Here is an 18,229-nt window from a genome sequence, read left to right as displayed (position 1 = left end):
GTCACTTAACTCTCTGTTGCCTCAGATACAACAGTAGCACAATGCACTGCTTAGACTGTGAGCCCACTAGAGACAGACCCAGTACCTGTAAAATGAAACTAAACTGCTTAGGTCTAAGAAGTATAAATACTTAAATAAATGAATGAAATAAACTAAGAAACATACGGGTTTGTGAAATAATCTTCTTTTAGTGGAACAGTTACAGTAAGGGAAGGGAAAGATTGGATTGTCTGGAAGTGAACATAGAAACTGTCCAGCTTATAATCGAAAAAGAAAAATGCCTATATTTGACCCAAATCGGGAGATGGGCATTTGTCTCTTAAAGGCGCCCAAATCGGTATAATCGAAAGCCGATTTTGGGCGTTTCCAAATGCACTCCGTTACGGAAACGAATAAAGTTGATGGGGTGTGTCGGAGGCGTGGTGGAGGCGGAACTGGGGCATGGTTATCAGCCGAGGAGAGATGGGCGTCTTTAGCTGATAATCGAAAAAAAAAAAAGGCGTTTTACCGCAATTTTGGGTCACTTTTTTTGGACCCTTTTTTTTCACGAACAAGTCCCAAAAAAGTTCTCCAACTGCCCAGATGACCACTGGAGGGAATCGGGGATGACCTCCCCGGACTCCCCCAGTGGTCACTAACCCCCTCCCACCAAAAAAACTCCACTTTTAAAAACTTTTTTTCCAGCCTGTATGCCAGCCTCAAATGCCGTACCCACCTCCATGACAGCAGAATGTGTTCGAATCCTGTCACAGCCTTTCCCTGGGTTCAGATGTGGCTCTCGGGTGCAGTACAGGGTCACATCAGCATTGCATTGTGGTGGGTGTAGGGTATTGGACTCTGTGATTTCATTAGCTTGTGTTACCAGTCTCACGATGTTGGTAGTTGGCAGGCTCTGCCTACTGGGTCAGAGTGTGCCCTGTTGTGTTTCCTGTTGTAGTCCATGCGGTAGTGGCCATTTTTGTAAGCCAGTTATAGTTCCCTTTCCTGTGTTAGCCACATTAGAGAACTTAGTTCTACCTTGAATGTGGCTGAAAGAGGGCATTGTCAGCATCTGCCAGCTCTGACCTACTGCTCATCTCAGTACCAGGGAGACTCGTTGCCAGTGGGGCACAACCTCTGATCTGAAGTTAACTGTGAGTAAAGGTGGTTATTCCAATAAAGGACGTTTTCAGAGAGATTAGTCTTCAGGTGTCAACTGGTGTGCCAATGTTTTATAGCAGCAACCAGTCCTAGAGGCCTGCGTGTATGCAGGTCCCTGGAGCACTTTTAGTGGGTACCGCAGTGCACTTCAGCCAAGTGGCCCCAGGCCCATCCCCCCCCCCCACACCTGTAACACTTGTGCTGGTAAATGGGAGGCCTCCAAAACCCACTGTACCCACATGTAGGTGCCCCCTTCACCCCTAAGAGCTATGGTAATGTTGTACATTTGTGGGTTTTGGGGGAGGGGGGTTGGGTGTTCAACACCCTTGGTAAGGAAGCTATGCATGTGGGAGCTTTTTCTGAAGTCCACCGCACTGACCTAGGGTGCCCAGTTGGTGTCCTGGCATGTCAGGGGGGCGAGTGTACTATGAATCCTGGCCACTCCCACGACCAAATGGCTCGGATTAGGACGTTTTTGACCTGGGCATTTTTAGTTTCCATTACCGCTAAAAAAAAACAAACACCCAGCTCAAAAACGTCCATTTTTTCGAAAATACGGTTCGGCCCGCCCCTTCACGGACCCGTTCTCGGAGATAAACGCCCATGGAGATAGGCATTTGCGTTCGATTATGCCCCTCCACGTGACTTAGCCTGTTTGGTAAAAGTGTGTGTGGGGAGGGGGGGAACCCTCTGCAGTAAGGTTCTACTGTTTAGCTCAGTTGTGCATTATAAATGCTGAGAGAATTCAGACAGAAATAAAACACCCTGATTTCAGTAGCTGAAATGCAAGAAGGCCTCTGAGGAGCAGAAACAGGAAATACAATAAAGATAGGGAACTCAATTATCTTTTATTTTGTTAGTAGAGTCAGTTCATTTAGTTATCCTGCAAAATTAAGGAAAACAATAGTGTGTGAAAGATAAGATGGGCGCAGAGCATTTCTTTTAAATTTGGTAAAGTCAGTATAGTAATATCATAGCTGATCTAACAGACACACCCAGGAGACAAAATACACAGGACTGAAGGTAAGGAAGGAACAGGCAAATTTGCACTGAAGAGGGAAAAAAACTTCAGGAACGCTAAGTGCACTTCAGTACACAATAACAAACATTTCTAAAACCCATTTTAATGCTGAAAACAAATTAGAAAAGCATGTTTTTTTATAATAATACCCACCTGAGAAGGATACTGATGAACAAGATCTGAAAGTCAGAACCTGGAAAATAATCTTACCAGTCAATATTCAACCAGTGTCTTTTTTTTAAACCACTGGCTAATTTAGAACTGCATGTATAGCATTGGGCCCTATCTGGATCCCAGCACTGAATATCATGGTCTTTGATAGAATCTGTAAATCTTGTTCATTTGTCCTACCACATACCTCTTTTGTTGATTCAGATACTACAGATTGTATTCTCTTGTTACTATGTAAGCCGCATTGAGCCTGCGATGAGCGAGATACAAATGTAATAAATAAATGATGCTGGCATTGCCAATATTCAGTGTTATATCTACATAACAAACTGGACTAAGTTAGGATTGCCTTTTGTGTGTCCTACATGCCTGGTTAGTTATGCAGGCAATGGCAATGAATAATAATGGTGCCCACATTAGTCCCAGCATCTCCCCAGCTTCACTCCCAGACCACCCCAGACCTAACCAGCAAGACTTGTGGCAGTAAGAGCTGATATTCAATGGCACTGTCCAGTTGAGTTGGCCATGGAAAGGAATCTGGCTGTAGAACTTCAAAAGATAAGTCCCATAGAGTTTGAATAATCAAGCGAGACTTAAGCTAGATTGAGAATTGAGAATGTTTACATAATAAAATGCACATTCTGATGCATTGGAGGTTGTTATGCCAATGATGCGAGTGAGTACTCCTTAGATATATGATAGTAGATACTGCAAATTAAGGAGTTACTTCACGCAACATGAGGCTTTTCCTCCAATTTCAATTAAGACGTCAACACTCTAACATGTTACTGAAAGTGGGAAGGACTTGATTGTGGGATTTGATAGTACTATACATTATCCTTCATATTGCTCTGAGTTTTAGATATACTGTCCAGTTGAGTGCCATTGAATATCAGCTTCTGGGCTGCCCAGTGTAATTTAACAGGGCAGGAGCCTCTCTTGCTCAGTTAAATCAATTCCTAAGATCTTAAGTCAGAATACTTGTGAAAGAGGGGCATAAAAATAAAAGTGCTGGCATATAATTTCTCCTGTTTAAAAAGGGTTTGTCTAAAAAGAATGTTTCAGTACTTTCAGATAAAAAGCAGATTTATACATGTAAATTGTCAAGCAGGTATAAGGATCAATTTTTGAAAAGATGTAGGCATCTACTAGGATAAAGTTCTCTTAAGGATTAACAGAAATAAGTGCAAAATCCACAGTGAAATTCACATTTCATTTTAATTACACTTTAATGAAATAGGTAAAAACAACGTCTGGTGATATGGGTAAGAAAATAAGAACATAAGCATTGCCATACTGGGACAGACCAAAAGTCCATCGAGCCCAGTATCCTGTTTCCTACAATGGCCAATCCAGGTCACCTAAATGTGAAGGCATTTTGTTTGAAGATGGATGCATACATGAGCACAGTGTAGACAGAGCATAGGATTTAGATTGTAAGCTCCTTGAGCAGAGACTGTCCTTCTATGTTAAATTGTACAGCGCTGCGTAACCCTAGTAGAGCTTTAGAAATGTCAAGTAGTAGTAGTAGTAATAGGAGGAGGGGCACACAGTGTGTGTAAATTATAGAATACTATAATCCATAGCCATTTTTAACAATCTAGGTACAAGCATTTATACCAGCTCTATGACTGATTTAGGTGGTCACACCTAAATAAATACACACACCTGCCCTGCTATGCAAGAATTTTATAATGCCAAGTTGATGCCTGCTTTTCTTTATAGGATTGGCTCCAAATAGTTCCCTTTTAGGTGCCCTTTTATAGAATTGCCCGCAATGGGAGTAATTCTATAACTGGGGGCCTCCATTTAGGCATTCCAAGGATGCATGGCAAAAGCCTGTTCTGTAATGGCATCTGGGCATCTAGATTGCATTATAGAATACTAGTATATTTCCAGATGTGTGAAAAGAAACACAAAAAAGGCACAGACAATTTCTTCTGTTGAAACCTGGGGTTCTCCAATTGGGAGTTACTTTTCTTTTACGATATCCTTGCAAGTATATTATATGTTATCAGTCGGTTAAGTATGTTTTTTTTTTATTATGTGCAGCTCTCTGAATTTATATCAGCTAGAAGTTCTCATCGTAATAGCTCTGAAATGAAATAGGATACCAGAAAGACCTGTTTAATTTTCCTTAAAATGTTTTGTTAAAAATCTCCATAGATGTAAATCTTGGATCTATCAATGTGGACTAGAAGTACTAGTTAAGATTTAATGTGTTTTACATTCCTTTATCAGTTATTTTGATGAAAAGTACTTTTTCTACTTCAAGTGTAATACTTGTTGATATATGAAAATAAAGAAATATACATATAATAAAAAAAGAATACTAGTATGACTCAGTATTAGTGAACCTTACTTTAATGTGCCTACAGTTATACCAGTAGAAATCTACCAAAGTAGAGAACTCTGAAATTCCACAGGAAATATCAACAGCAGAAAAAAGTGGGAAATCAATCATGGACTCCAGAAATGAGAGGGACAACTTTGATACTTCTAAGGAGATTTATTGCTAAAAAGACTCGACACGGCACCGATCAGAGGAAGAACTGATTTACAATTTACGGTCTTTTTCAATACTCTTCTTTAATATTTTTTTGCATTGGAAAAGATACCACATTTGAGATTTTATCATCTATTTGTCAACAGCTGACTCCTGAATTAGGCCATAGGCTGAAACGTGGTGCTGTGTCGAGTCTTTTTATCAATAAATCTCCTTAGAAGTAGTAAAGTTCTCCCTCTCGTTTCTGGAGTTCACGGTCAATTTGCTTCAGTTATACCAGCCATAGACCTGGTGTAACTATGGACACCTAAATGCACACATATAGCTTACACTATTCTGTAAGTTTTGTGTCTAAGCAGCAATCCTACCCCTTCCCTGCCCTTGCTCTGCCCATGGACATGCCACTTACGAGCACCATTACAGATCAGTGTTTAGGCACTCTGCTAGAATGTTAATGGGTAAGTGTGAATTTATGCGTGCAAGTGCAACTATTTTGTAAATTAACATGGGCAAGGAGTGCATAAATGCAAGCACATAGTTATGGAGTTGACTTTCATCCCCTGGATTCTATAAACGGTAACTAAAGTTGCATCTGCACATCAGCACATATACCCAATTGGCACGTGCAACTTAATTGCTAAACAAGCTAATCAGCGCCAATTGTCCAATAACAAGCATTTATCACCACTAAATGGCACTTAGAATTTACACACACAACATTCTAAGCATATTCTGTAAAGTGGTGCATGTAAATTCTAATGTGGGGCCATGGGAGGAGCATGAGAAGGTCATAGGCTCTGTTTTAGACTACACACTGTTTTAGAATATGCTTGAGCTATACCTAAGGGCCCCTTTTACTAAGCCACGTAGGCACCTACGCATGCCCAATGCATGCCAAATTGGAGTTATCGCCCAGCTCCATGTGGCCTATGTGGTAATTTCAATTTTGGCGCGCGTTCGCTATGCACATCTGTAAAATATTTTTTTATTTTCTGGCACATGTAGTGGACGTGCACCAAGTGGCATCTGAGACGCGTAGGTCATTACCACCCAAATTCTTTACTGCTAGGTCTATGGCTGGCAGTAAGGTCTGAGACCCAAATGAACACGCAGCAATTTTGATTTTGCCGCATGTCCATTTTTGGGGAAAAAGGTGCGCTGAAAAATGATTCTGCGTGCACCCAAAACCCGTGCCTACACTACCGCAAACCATTTTTCAGCATGCCTTTCTAAAAGGACCCCTTAATTAGGTGAGGCATTTACACCAGTTTTTAGTTGGTGTTGCACCTAAGTTTTAGTCACAGGGCAGGCGATACGCATATTCTATAATTTTCTAAATCATGTTCTATCATTTTCTTAGCATGTTCAAAATTTTTTTAGCATATTCTGTAAAGTGGTGCATGTAAATTCTAATGTGTGGATCACAAAAGGGGGTGTGGCCATGGGAGGAGCATGGGCAGAGCATAGGCACTGTTTTAGACGTGCACTGTTTTAGAATATGCTCAATCTGTACCTAAATTAGGGGAGGCATTTACACCAGGTTTTAGTTGCTGTAAATGGTTGTGCCTAAATACACATATTCTATAAACCACACCTAACTTTAGCAGAGGTTTACAGAATAGTGCTAAGTGCATTTTTTTCTCAGTGCCAATTTCTTAGATGCCATTTATAGAATCTAGTTCCATATGCTTAAAACATGTAAAAAATAGCTCATACATGGATCAAACTTGAAATATGAAATCTCTCAAACACCTAACATGGAGTTTAATGATATGGTAGGAAATGGGGTGGGAAAAAGGCAAGGAGTTACAAGTTATCATGCATTACCATAATATATGTTAAACTGGCAGAAATGTAAAACAACTAATCTAAAATGGTACAAATTCCCTCTGCTGCAACATTAATCTGAATCCCACATGTTAATGTCACAGCTCACTTTCTCCAAATGTTGACCACTTCTAGAATCATACCATGGAGGTTTTACATTTAAAGCACATTCAAATTTGCCATTAATGTGTTTGCTTAAAGGGATACCCTTTCTCCTCATTAGTAAATGACCACTTAATGAATTGGATGCATATAGATGTTGTTCAGATTTACTCATGATTTTCCATATCAAATCAAATATATAGACGCATGCAGTGGGGCAAAATAGGACTTGGAGGGGCATTTTCGAAAGAAACGTCCAAGTCGGGATTTGGACGTCTTTGTAAAACATCCAACTCCAGGGGCAGGGAAAACTGTATTTTCGAGAAAAGATGGACATCCATCTTTCGTTTTGAAAATACCAAGGACATCCTTCGATTTGGACGTCCTTAGAGATGGACATCTTTGACTTTCGGCGATTTTCAAAACCAAAGACGTCCATGTCAAAAACGTCCAAATGTAAGCCTTTTGGTCATGGGAGGAGCCAGCATTTGTAGTGCACTGGTTCCCCTGACATGCCATGACACCAACCGGGCACCCTAGAGGGCATTGCATTAGACTTCAGAAATTGCTCCCAGGTACATAGCTCCCTTACCGTGTGTGCTGAGCCCCCCAACCCCCCCTCAAAATCCACTACCCCTAACTGTACACCACTAACATAGCCCTTATGGGTGAAGGGGCACCTAGATGTGGGTACAGTGAGTTTGTGGTGTGGTTTTGGCGGCCTCGCTCTTTACTCCACAATGTAACAGGTAGGGGAGTATGGGCCTGGATCCGCCTGTCTGAAGTGCACTGCAACCACTAAAACTGCTCCAGAGACCTGCATACGCTGTCGTGGACCTGAGTATTACATCTGAGGCTGGCATAGAGGCTGGCACAAAATATCTTTAAGGATGTTTTTTGAGGGTGGGAGGGGGTTAGTGACCACTGGGGGAGTAACGGGAGGTGATCCCCAATTCCCTCCGGTGGTCATCTGGTCATTTTGGGCACCTTTTAGTGCCTTATTCGTAAAAAAACACGCCCAGGTGAAAACGTCCAAGTTTTACTTTAGGACGTCCCACTTTCATCACTCCTCCAACATGCCCTTTTGAAATTTGAACATCCTTGCGACGGACTTCAGCTAGAGATGTCCAAAATTGTGTTTCAATTATACCGATTTGGATGTCTCTGGGAGATTGACATCCATGTTCCGATTTATATTGAAAGATGATGTCTATCTCTTTCGAAAATTGAGACTGTTGGTCAGCTTATTTGTCCTGACAATTTACACTTAAATTGGCAACTTTTCCATCTTCTGTTAACAACAATAAGTAAATAAAACATAAATCATATGCTATAATTCTTTCCTTTTTGTTTACTAATAATCCTTGAAGATGCAAATTTTCTTTAACTCATTTGTCGCTGAATGACTGATATAACCATAGTTTTCTTCTCACAGAATGAGCAAAATGACATAACATTTAAGTGAAGTACATTCTCTGTTATAGCTTGTTATGAAGAAATCAGACTGATCAAAATGAAATGTACAGCATCATTCTAGTTTAAGTTGAAAAAGGAAGACATATATATTTTACAGTTCTATAGACATAAATCTGTCAAAATATACAAGTGTCATAGATAGTACAAGAAATAACACTTCCATGCTAGGATGGGAATAGTTTATTTAGCAGTGACAAATAACCTACAGAGTACATTTTCTGACATTATAAACAGAGCATGATGAAATAGAAGTAGACACATTGGTGCCAAAACAGTGAAGCTGTTAATAAAATAAAGCAGATGAATGCATTCATTTTAGAAGAAATAAAAATGAAAATGAAAAGAAAAAGAAAAATTATTTCCTAAATTCAATAATTTATGCATACAGCGGTGTAGATAGAATTGAATGGGTCCTGGGTGGAAAATTAAGATGGGACCCTATAGTTCAAAGATAGCAGGGACTGGGGGGGGGGGGGGGGGAGCCAGGGGGGAGGAGCCCTCAGAGCTCCAGTAACAGAATCCCACAAAACACCAATTATAGACCTATAGAGAACATCTCCCATAATAATATCAGAATGGATGCGCGCCAATTTTGATCTTGCTGCACGTCTATTTTCGGCAAAAATTTTAAAAAGACAGTTTTTGCAGGCACTCTGAAAAATGGATCTGCGTGCGCCCAAAACACATGCCTACACTACTGCAGGCTACTTTTCAGCACACCTTAGTAAAAGGATCTTTAAATGATATTTCATAGATTCTGTATCAATTGCTATAAAATCTGGGAACGCCCCTAACCACGCCCCCAAATTGTTAATTGTGATAGGATTTAGATGCAATCCATTATAGAATTGGATATGCACCTAAATCCTAATTATTGCCAATTATCCTAATTATCAGTGCTGATTAGCTTGTTGTTCAATGAAATTGTGTGCATGTTTTATAGAATCAGCTCTGTCTTTAATTGATGCCAATTTTCAGCCACTATCTATCTATCTATCTATCTATCTATCTATCTATCTATCTATCTATCTATCTATCGTTTTAAAAGCCCATTTCCACAGGCAAAAAAAAAAAACAGTTTTACCCATAGAAATGACTTTGAAAATTAACCTCTGAAAGTATACAAAATAAATATCAGAACATAATTTACCCATGCTGCACATATTTTGTCATGAGACTCTATACTTTCATTTGTAAAATTGATAACTTTATAATAATAGGGATGCAAATGCCTGAAGTCTCTAGTTTTATTTCTCTTAGACTAAAATTATCACAAAAATTACATTATTAAAATATATACAATGTCTATAAAAGTGAGATGTGGAACTAGTAGAATGCATAAAATCCCTAAAATAGTGTCCATGGAACAGAGATTCTGAACAACCTACATAATTTACTACATAATACAACAGAAGACAGTGCTTGAGGAGGTCTTTTTTAATATCTGTTCCTTCCTAGAACAATACAGTATTTTATTACAAAATTATTAAGGATATTAGTATAACTGACATTAGTGTTTCTTATTTAAAATAATACTCATGTGGGATTTCACAGAAAAGGCAGCCCATCCTTGGTTACTTGAAAATGACTTCAAACTACAAACATTTTGAGGTCCTTTTACAAAGGCATGCTGAAAAATGGCCTGAAGTAGTGTAGGTGCAGGTTTTGGGCGCGACAGAATCATTTTTCAGCACACCTGTAAAAAATACCTTTTAAACATCTTTACCGAAAATGGACGTGCGGCAAAATCAAAATTGCCAAGCGTCCATTTTAGGTCTGAGACCTTACCGCCAGCCATTGACCTAGCGGGAGGGTAAGTAGGGTCTTATTAATTTTGGTAATGGTGGAAGGGAATCCTACACCTGCTTCTGCATCTACATGTCCCCTTCTGCATCTTCCACACACATTACTGAACCATAGACACCAGCATCTTTTTCAAGTAAGACAGAGCATTTGACTCAAGTGTGACACTTGCATTTACCTGTGGGTTATACAGGGTGAAAGCAACAACAAAGAGAGTCCAAAATCTCCCGCAAAAAGACAAAAACCACAACAAAAATGAGCGGAAGCTATCCAGAAGGACCAGACTGAAGCCACAAATATGGGAACCAAAATAATTTATTACGACCCAACACGGTCCGTGTTTCGGCCAAAAGGCCTTCCTCAGGGGTCTTCAAACTGGCTTATACTGGTATTCCTCCAAAAATGGTCTCACAAAAAGAGTGAGATGATCGCTGATGCTATCAGAATGGGTTTGTAAGTGCTATCTATATAGACTTGCGTATCAGCAAGTGCTATGTAGATAGCACTTACAAACCCATTCTGATAGCATCAGCGATCATCTCACTCTTTTTGTGAGACCATTTTTGGAGGAATACCAGTATAAGCCAGTTTGAAGACCCCTGAGGAAGGCCTTTTGGCCGAAACACGGACCGTGTTGGGTCGTAATAAATTATTTTGGTTCCCATATTTGTGGCTTCAGTCTGGTCCTTCTGGATAGCTTCCGCTCATTTTTGTTGTGGTTATACAGGGTGGTCAGCATGAAGCAGTCTAGCTGGGTAAGGAGTTTTGAACTGATTGGAGTTGAACCGCAATAACATATCACTAGCATTAGCACCAATACCTACACAAACAACATAGGATAAAATATTATGTATAGGTGGGGCTTCTATTCTTAGGCAGGTCAGTTTAACCTATGGACTGAGCAAGGCACTATCTCAGGCTGCCGGTGGTAAAGGGCATCAAAATCTCAGTCCTTTATCTGTCCTTCTGTCTTCCATTCCCTCTTCTCTGACTGTAGTTCGGTATCCACAGAATGGGAAGAAGGGAAGAGAGAAGGAGAAATGCTGAACTGGAATTTTGGCACCCTTTATCACCAATGGAGGAAGGGGACTTGAGAGAGGAGGGAGATACTCGATTGGGAGAGAACCGATGTAAAAGTTGGCTCAGGGTGCCAAAGGCCCTTGAGCTAGTCCTGTTCTTAGAAGTTTGTAAATTGTTGCATTCAGGCCTTCAGGGGTCAATATTCAGTATGTGATGGTTAACACTGACCATCTCAGTTCAAACTACACTGGACATTCAACACCAGTGCTTGGATACTGGCTGCTGCTGAATATCTGATTTTAGTGCACACTGACAGTGCTATCTAGCTAGCAAAGATATTCAGACCAATAACCAGATAGTCAACTAGACAAAATTGTATTGCAACCTTTTTGCTTTGCTTTGGTTAGTTATCCAGTTAGCGTTCTGAATACGACCTTTAACTGGATAACTTCTGGCACCACCACTGAACAAAGAGTTAAGCTCTGGAACTCATTGCCAGAGGATGTGGTAAAAACAGTTAGTGTATCTGGGTTTTAAAAGGGTTTGCACAAGTTCCTGGAGGAAAAATCCATAATCTGCTATTAAAGTAGATGTGGGAAAAGCCAGTAGCATGGAATCTGTCAGGTATTTGTGACCTGGCTTGGCCACTGTTGGTAGCAGGATACTGGGTAGATGGACCTTTAACCTGACCCAGTATGGTAATTATGTTTTTATGTTGTTAAGGTCTGCCTATGGGCTGCCCCGGCACTGTCTGGATAGTGCCAAAGTGGTCAGCGGACATATTCAGCAACATTGTCCAGTTAGTGCTGCTGGACATTCCTCTCACCAGTACCAGTACAAAAAAATGCCACTCGACATTCAGCCCATGATGGTAATCCGAGTCTGAGCCGCTCAAAGTTGTGAGCTCAACTGACCCTGAATATTCAATACCGAGGCATGCCCAACTCTTAGCATTGAATATCTGGGTATCAGTGGTTTCCTGGAAGTTAAGCAGCAGGCACCGGCTGATAGTCAGACTGGTGCCTGGTTAACTATAGCACATAAAGGGGCCCTTCTACAAGTGGTGGTAGGGCTACAGCATGGGTAATGTGTGCAGAATTGGCACTACCATGGGGTGTCATGAGGTACCAACACTATGCAAAATTGTGCAGAGGTGACTAGTGTGATAATCAGGCAAATATATACGAACACTTTCGAACACTAGTCAATCATAAGCTTATCAAAAACTCTTATGATGTTTCACTTTCACAAGGAGAAAATCCCTCAAAACCTATTGGATTTGCATAAATCCTAGGTTTACAATAGCAGGACTTTTATGCCATTGTTAAGTTTCTATCATCGGGAAAAAACTCCTTGTATTTGCTTTATTGCTTTTTAACGTATTTTAACTTAATCATCTTTCAAAATATCTTTCAAAATATCTGTATATACTTCTTAAATTTTAGTCAGACTCTATACTTCAGTGCCAGGAAAAGAAACAACAGCACTTGCTGTCATGAGGTATCTCATGGTATTTCTGAGATCAGCAGCGCCATTTCCCATGCTAGAAAATAATTTTTATTTTCTAGCATGGGGGAGGCAAGGATAAGGTGTTCCCGGCAGTAATCAGGCAGTGCAGGCACATTGCCATGCACTGCCTGATTACCGCACAAGTAGCATGTAAGCCCTTACTGTCTTCTAAATAGGAAGTGGCAAGGGCTCAGGCGGTAATGGCCAGGAGCTAATTTGGAAATAGAACGTGGCTATTAATGGCAGAAATAAAAATTCGGCCATTTTAAAGACACGCTAAAAAGTGTGCAGAGTGCACCAGAAACTCATGCTCTAAAACTTCCACTGGTCACTTTTTAGCATGGCTTATTAAAAGGATTCTAAAGTTAGGAAAGCCTTATGCGGTTACTTAACTGGTTTAGAGGATTGAAAATTACCGCTATCTAGCTAAGCAGGCACTATGCTCATGCTCTGCACCAGCCTACCCCTAAACCTAACCAGTTAGGTGATAGCTGTTTAGTGGAGATATTCAATGGCTGTTAATATCTCCTTATTTTTCAGTTAAGTGCCGCTGAATACAGTGTGCCGGGTTGCTCAGCGGGGTTGGATGGACTTAAAAGTCATGCACTAAATTTCAGATGTTTATAGTGAATGGATATACTGCATCTGGTATGTTAGCTGTGTATATATACCCCCCCCCCCAAAAAAAAAAAAAGGAGAGGAAAACCCCTTCTTAAAATGCCAGCATTGACAGACAACCACAAAGAAGATAACAACTGAAAAATAGGGAAAAAAAACCTTAGCAGTTCCATGGTAACACATTTGAATTTCTCTTCATGTTGTACCACAATTAGATTTCATTCACACTCATTCTTTGGCTCAATACTAAAAAAAGAAAATGCAAATTAGAAATAAAATACTACATATGGATAACAAAATCAGTTAAGTAAGTTATATACTCATGGCATCTGCGCTGAACTTTTGTATGCTGATTGTGCCTACTCATGCGCCTACTCATGCCTTCAAGTTTTACATTTATTAAATGAACAAGAAATTTAGACATATTTCTGGTTCAGTTATGACTATGAGCTACACGTGTTTTTTTTAAAGACTTTTTGGCAAAACGTCATATCTAAAATGTCCCTCCACATATCACTACTGTACTCGCTGTAATATTTTCTTGCCCAGTCCCCACCCTACTTGCTCCTAGGAATCTGCTCTATACCAAAACAGATTCAAAAGTATTTCCATAGACTTCTGAGGTCTTTTTCTCCCTATTTTTTCAGTTGTTACCTTCTTTGTGGTTGTCAGCTGTGTATGTCTACCTGTGGAGGGATTAGATGGGAGGTTGTTAATAGATAAAGGGAAAACTATAAAGCTATGTGGTAAGGAAAGTGCAGTGACAACAGGGCATTGCTTTGCAATTTGGCATGATGCTGATTAGTTAATATTATAATGTCTGCTGTATGGCAGTTTTGTTGCTATAAACATTTGCCCACTCATTAAAAACTTGGCCTCTAATGTTAGCTGCCACCTGCACATGTATATTATAGAATAATAGCTCTAAGTATGACACACAATAATTGGGAGTTGCACACATAAGTGCTAATTGCTATTCTATAATATACATGCCAAAGATGCTTACCCCAGATTCTGTATATCATGCCGAGATTTCTGCCTGGAATTCAAAGCGGATTCTATAACAATGTGCATAACCTAATTGGTTAAAGCCATTCAGTGCTAATTGCCAATTAACAAGCAACAATTGACACTAATTGGCATTAATTAGAATTTACACACAGAACTGTCGAAGCTTATTCTATAACTAGTAAAAAAGGCCCGTTTCTGACACAATTGAAACAGGCTCTAGCAAGGTTTCCTCGGAGTGTGTATGTTTGAGAGAGTGTGTGTGAGAGTGACTGTGAGAGAGAGAGAGAGAGAGAGTGAATCTGCGAGTGTGTGTTGTGACAGAGAGAGTGAGACAGGGTGCGAGTGTGTCTGTGAGAGAGAGTGTGTGTGCTGGGCCCATCCCTCCCACCCATTTCCAGTGTCCCTCCTTCCTCCGTGTTTCCAGGGTCATCGTTCCCCCTCCCTCCCTCTGAGTTGCCGGGTGTCCCCGTTGTTTTTTTTTTAGTTTTTATACAGATGGTGCTTCCCCCCACTCCTCCCCTCTCGTCCCCTCCTCTATGTTCCAGACCCCCCTCCCCCCCCAGTTCCAGACCCCACCCTCCCTACCTCCCTCCGAATTCCAGGACTCTCCTCCTTCCCCTCCTCCCCCTCTGAATTCCAGACCCCCCCCTCTGAGTTCCAGACCCCTCCCACTCTCCGAGTTCCAGACCCCCACCTCCCTGCCTCCTTCCCTCCCTCTGATTTGCAGACCCCCCTTCCTCCAATTTCCCAACCCCACCTCGGAGTTCCCTGACCCCTGGACCCCCCCTGCCGTGACCCTCTCGAGCCCCCCTTCCCGCCGCCAACCCTTGGGGCTTCGGAGCCCTCTGTGAAGAAAGTTATGGACCCAGGCATGCAGACGCATAGAACGTTGGGGTGAGAATTATATAGGATGCATCATAATGGGTCTAGTAACATCAGCTAGGGCTTCGGAGCCCATCTGTGAAGAAAGTTAAGGACACAGGCAGGCAGACGCATAGAATGTTGGAGGTGAGAATTATTATATAGGATGTGCTGTGCATAAATGCTAAGTCTCATAGTTGAAAAGGGGTCGTGGCTATGGCATGGAATGGGCAGATCAGGGACATTTCTAAAATCTATGTTCATTGTTATAGAATACACCAGTTCATACCTAACTTATGCGTTGACATTTACATCAGGTTTTACTTGGCGTAACTGCCCATGACTAGATTTAGTTGTGTGGAACGGCACTAGGCAGATTCTATAAACCGCATGGAAATGTAGGCTTACTCTATAAAGTATGCCTAAATTAAGATTGGAAATGGCACTTGGAGCAGGACTACTGCCGGCGGCCATGTTGGGCCGGCAGTAGTCCCGGAAGAGCGAGCAGTAAGCCTGTGTTGGACTTACCGGCGCTCTGTAAAAGGGCCCCTAAAATAGCTTTGGAGTGCCTAAATGCCTTTACAAAATTGTTGTTAAGCTCACCCCATTGCAACACCTATATGTTGGCACCGAGGTTGAATATATAAAAACTGCACATTGTAGCATTTTCCACCCTAACCCACCTCCCCAGAATCCCTTGTGTAAAAGGCGATAAAAGTCCAATATGCCACAGTTATACCCTTAGGAATGGTTGGAAAAGTGGCATAATTGTGTGGGTAAATAACATTTACCCACATAAATGTCTTCTTCAATTTTAGCATATAAAAATTCAAAATGGCTACATTGCAATAAGAATTTAGAAAGAGAAAGTACTTGCATACAAGAAATGTAAACTTTATTTTGGTTCTACCACAGAAAGTCAGTATATAAAATCAATGACCCTTGAGTATTGTGTTCAATTCTGGTCGCCGCATCTAAAGAAAGATATAGTAAGTAATTGGAAAAGGTGCAGCGAAGTGGCGACTAAAATGATAGCGGGGATGGGACGACTTCCCTATGAAGAAAGACTAAGGAGGCTAGGGCTATAGAACTTGGAGAAGAGACGGCTGAGGGGAGACATGATAGAGGTATATAACATAATGAGTGGAGAGTGGAACAGGTGGATGTGAAGCGTCTGTTCACGCTTTCCAAAAATACTAGGACTAGGGGCATGCGATGAAACTACAGTGTAGTAAATTTAAAACAAATCGGAGAAAATATTTCTTCACCCAAACATGTAATTAAACTCTGGAATTCGTTGCCGGAGAAAGTGGTGAAGGCGGTTAGCTTAGCAGAGTTTAAAAAGGGGTTGGACGGTTTCCTAAGGACAAGTCCATAAACCGCTACTAAACGGACTTGGCAACTCCAAAATTCCAGGAATAACATGTATAGATGTTTGTACGTTTGGGAAGCTTGCCAGGTGCCCTTGGCCTGGATTGGCCACTGTCGTGGACAGGATGCTGGGCTCGATGGACCCTTGGTCTTTTCCCAGTATGCATTACTTATGTACTTATGTACTTATGTAGGTAAAACAATAGGCCTTATTAATGAAGGCGTGATATTCAGTGGAGCTTTTCTGGGTAGGGGTGGATCATATAAGATCTGCTCACCAGGTCAGCTCTGGATTTTCAGTAGACTTACACAGATAGGGCTACTAAAAATCTGGTCACTGCTTTGGCTGTTTCTAAGCAGTACCAGGCAAGTCAGTGGCGGTTAGCGGCAATATTTAGTTTGCTAACTGAGGGGCCCTTTTACAAAGTGTCTATTATCATTACAGCTGACTTTGGTTCAGGATTTAAAAATGACAAAAATGTTTGCAGGCCTGTAACTTTAATTTGAACGCTGGAGTTCTAGTAAAACTCCTGAGCTATTGGGACACAACCATGCAGCAAATGAGGAAGGAGCTAGGGTGCAAAAACCTCAATAACAGTATGGTGCGGTTTACCAACAGGGCAGAGTCAGTTACACCCAAGAAGATATGGTCAGAAATGTAGAACTGAGTGGTCTCGCAAGAAGATGACCAAGCTTTCCGAGCAATGCTAAAAAACACCAAGCACATACGGTAAATGGCACCATATATGGTCACTAAGGTGGTGACTACAATATATTATTATCCATAACGTGTGTTACTGTCATTTTGTCTGTATCCTAAATGGGGCATATAAAAAATTATTGTACTTCCTATTTATTTGGAGTGAGACAGTCACACCAGCACCTTTGTGCAAGCAGGGCTGCACTCCCATGAGAAACCAATCAATTGGCAAGTAATCCTATTGTTTCTCATAAGTGGTGTTGAGTCTTTTATATCTGCAAATTGGCTTTAGCTGGTAATTTGGGGTGAGGGTGAAAAAGACCCTAAAATAAATCATTAGAGACTCAGACACAGAGAACACCTATGTGATTGTTTTATGTGGTACTGTATTCCCATAAACAATTGATTGTACATGTTGCTTGTATATTCTTTGGAGTCTCAGATATAGAGGTAATTTTGTGTAGCAATGATCTGGTACTCCCAGTGAGATATCACTGATCTGCTAATTGTACAAATACTTAATAAGGTATCTAATAAAGAGCAAACTGATGCAGCCTTGGGTAATTATTTATTCCTAGGTATTGGTGGGTAAACCACCATATTGGAGGGATAAATATACCCCAAAAAATACAAAAGGTAAGCCAAAAAGTGGATTGCAGTAGTGTGGGTGTGTGTATTGGACGCACATGGACCATTTCTCCACTGCATCTGGATAAAAGGGGTAGTTTGGGGCCAGGAAATGGCTATACAGCAAAATGAAAACCAGCGCATGTCTATTATGGCCTGAGCTCTTAATGCCACCCATTGACTTAGGAGTAAGGGCTCATTCGTTACCTGTACGTTAACCATGCAGCACGTGCCAACTGCCGATTACCGCAGGAACCTGTGGTAGAAAATAGAAAATTATTTATACTGAATGTTTTTGGCACATGCCAAATTTGGAATTACTACCTGGGACACATGGTAGCGGGGTGGTAATGCCAATTGGCATGTGCTGGATGTGTGTAGGCTCTTACGTGCCTTTGTAACAGGGCCTTGAGTAGCTAATTGATAAAGTTGGGGCAGCATATAACTGTCCTAACTTGGAGGGTGG

This window comes from Microcaecilia unicolor, chromosome 1, assembly GCF_901765095.1.
Source record: "Microcaecilia unicolor chromosome 1, aMicUni1.1, whole genome shotgun sequence".
In the NCBI taxonomy this organism is placed as follows: domain Eukaryota; kingdom Metazoa; phylum Chordata; class Amphibia; order Gymnophiona; family Siphonopidae; genus Microcaecilia; species Microcaecilia unicolor.
This window is presented reverse-complemented; position numbering follows the sequence as displayed.